The sequence below is a fragment of the Callospermophilus lateralis genome (assembly GCF_048772815.1).
Source record: "Callospermophilus lateralis isolate mCalLat2 chromosome 8 unlocalized genomic scaffold, mCalLat2.hap1 SUPER_8_unloc_1, whole genome shotgun sequence".
Lineage (NCBI taxonomy): Eukaryota > Metazoa > Chordata > Mammalia > Rodentia > Sciuridae > Callospermophilus > Callospermophilus lateralis.
In genome coordinates this window covers 1,439,116-1,442,455 of record NW_027510150.1, presented here as the reverse complement: position 1 = coordinate 1,442,455, position 3,340 = coordinate 1,439,116, and the positions used below count along the sequence as shown (strand labels likewise).

The window sequence follows — 3,340 nt, the reverse complement described above, 5'->3', positions numbered from 1 at the left end:
ATTTAACTTTTTAGGATTTCTGGCACAATGAATTCTCTAAAAATCAGTAGTGTTTAAGAAACATGTAGTTATAAAATGTTTTTTTTTTCCCATTTGTATTCTCTTTAACCAGTAGGTATCCACTGGTGCTGAGTATTGGTGAATAAATATTGGAGGCATTGTCACATTGTCAATTTTCACATTTCAAACTTCTCTCTTCATTGTTATTTTGTTGAGGTTTAAATGCTGACTCTTTCTTAGAGGAATGGTACAAGGGTGTCATTTGTAAAGCTTCTCTCCAGTGTGTTTTCTCTGATGTCTAGTAATATATGATATATAATTTTAAATGTTTCTACATTCTCTACATTTATGAGTTCATTCCAGAATAAATAGCTTAGTGGTGAAAAAGAATTGATTTCTTATTAAAAGCTTTGCTACATTGTTTTCATTTGTAGGGGTTCTTTTCTGTATAAATTCTGTTAATGATGTTTAGTTTTTCTTTAAAAGTATTATTACTTTATTTTTATTTCACATTCACCAGGGTGTCTTCTGCTGTAGTGAATAATGTTTTATTTTTTATTAAAAGTTTTGCCACTTATTCACATTTGTAGGGCTATTCTCCAGTGTGAATTCTGTTGTGGCAAATAAGGGTTGATATTTGAGCAAAAACTTTGTTATATACTTTGCATTTGTTAGGATTCTCTCAAGTGTGAGTTCTGCTGTGACAAATAAGGTATGATTTTCAACTGTAAACATTACCACATTCTTTACATTTGTAGGGCTTCTCTCCAGTGTGAGTTCTGCTGTGCCTAAAAAGGTCTGGTTTTTGACTAAAAGATTTGCCACATTCTTTACATTTGTAGGGCTTCTCCCCAGTGTGCGTTCTCCTGTGGCAAATAAGGTGTGATTTTTGACGGAAAGCTTTGCCACAATCTTTACATTTGTAGGGCTTCTCTCCAGTGTGTGTTCTGCTGTGGCAAGTAAGGTTTGATTTTACACTGAAAGCTTTGCCACAATCTTTACATTTGTAGGGCTTCTCCCCAGTGTGAGTTCTCCTGTGGCGAATAAGGTATGATTTGTGACTGAAATCTTTGCCACATTCTTTACATTTGTAGGGCTTCTCTCCAGTGTGCGTTCTGCTGTGGCCAATAAGGTGTGATTTTTGACAGAAAGCTTTGCCACATTCTTTACATTTGTAGGGCTTCTCTCCAGTGTGAGTTCTGCTGTGGCAAGTAAGGTTTGATTTTACACTGAAAGCTTTGCCACAATCTTTACATTTGTAGGGCTTCTCCCCAGTGTGAGTTCTCCTGTGGCCAATAAGGTATGATTTGTGACTGAAATCTTTGCCACATTCTTTACATTTGTAGGGCTTCTCTCCAGTGTGAGTTCTCCTGTGGCCAATAAGGTGTGATTTTTGACAGAAAGCTTTGCCACATTCTTTACATTTGTAGGGCTTCTCTCCAGTGTGAGTTCTGCTGTGGGAAATAAGGTCTGTTTTTTGACTGAAAGCTTTGCCACAATCTTTACATTTGTAGGGCTTCTCTCCAGTGTGTGTTCTGCTGTGGCAAGTAAGGTTTGATTTTACACTGAAAGCTTTGCCACAATCTTTACATTTGAAGGGCTTCTCCCCAGTGTGAGTTCTCCTGTGGCCAATAAGGTGTGATTTTTGACAGAAAGCTTTGCCACATTCTTTACATTTGTAGGGCTTCTTCCCAGTGTGAGTTCTTCTGTGGCAAGTAAGGTTTGATTTTACACTGAAAGCTTTGCCACAATCTTTACATTTGTAGGGCTTCTCTCCAGTGTGCGTTCTGCTGTGGCCAATAAGGTGTGATTTTTGACTGAAAGCTTTCCCACATTCTTTACATTTGTAGGGCATCTCACCAATGTGGTTTCTTCTGTGGTAAATAAGACCTATGTTTTTACTAAAAGTTTTGCTACATTGTTTATATTTGTAGGTCTTCTCTCCACTACAAATTCTCTGGTGGTGAACAAGCTCTGAATATTTATATGTTTTCTGTTGTTCACTCTCACTCATAGTTTTCCATATTTTCATTTGTTGTAAATAGTCAAGATTATAACTTCTATATTTTCCACTGATCCCTTTGTGAAATATATGTTTTATTCCCTTTTCTGGTGAATATTCTTGGGTATCTTGTGGAGTCATGGCTGAAATAAACAAAAATTAAAAAATAACAATACCTACTAGAGTGGGATAAATAAATTTGCATACACAACATGAAATTAATGTAAAATAAGTACATCAGGAATGTAGCAGTTTAGTACATTCAAAGTCATCAAAAATAACAAAAATATATCAGTTCACTAAAATGTACAGACACAATTATCTTGAGAATATTACCCAAATTCTATTAGAGACCAGAGTATCCAAGAGTAGTAAAACATTAAGAAGAGTACTATAATAAAGAGAAGGAAAGTATGTTACTTATGTCATTCACAGCCATTTGTCCTCCATAAGATAGCATTACATATTTAGGAAATATCTACCAGCTACCTTCACTCTCAGTAGAATAGGAGAAATGTAAAACATATACAAACATTTGTGTCTTTTTCAAAGAGTGTCCAACAACTGTTTTTTGTCTACCATGACATAGAGATGTGAAAATAACTAGTAGATTTTGAGTGATAATACCACAAATAGTCAACAAGTGTAAAGAGGCTATGGACTCTTAACAAGAAATATGAACAAAAAATTTACTAAGAAATATACACATATGTGTACAAAATTTTCCATAAAAACATTTTTAAAGACTATAAAAACCTTGCATTAGCCTATGTCATAATATTTGGCTGAAGTCAACACATGACAATCAAGTATAATAACTTGATTTTCATATTTTTAAATTCATGTGATTTGATGACTTCTTTCATTGACAAATACAACTTTGCTTATTTACTAAATATATCATGGAATTTTATACTATATCTAAAAGGTAAAATGACTAAACGGAATGGATTAACACAATCATTATTTAATATAAATATCAGTTTTGTTCTTACAAAGTATTGTATTTCTTCTACTAGTATTTATGAAGAACATAATACACTCACCATTTGGTAAAACAAAACTCTTGACCCTCTTATGCTCAATAAAATAAAAATATGGAGACTTTGACTATAATATCAACCCTACAGAAAACATAGTACCTGGTGAGCACAATTTTACTCACTAAATTTCTTACTTCCACATGTGAATAAAATGCTCCTGCAACTTAATCTCTGCCTGCCACTTTTCACTTAATGCAAAGTCCTGCATGTATTTCTTAAAACACTTTATAAGACAAAATATTTTCATAACTAAATAATAATAGTATATAAGTGCAATATTTTTACTTATTTAATC

At 33.5% G+C, this 3,340-nt stretch overlaps 1 pseudogene; it reads right to left on the bottom strand.

The window, feature by feature from the left end:
• Positions 1–682: 682 nt before the first annotated feature.
• On the bottom strand, positions 683–2,143 carry LOC143385796 (uncharacterized; annotated as a pseudogene).
• Positions 2,144–3,340: the final 1,197 nt, after the last annotated feature.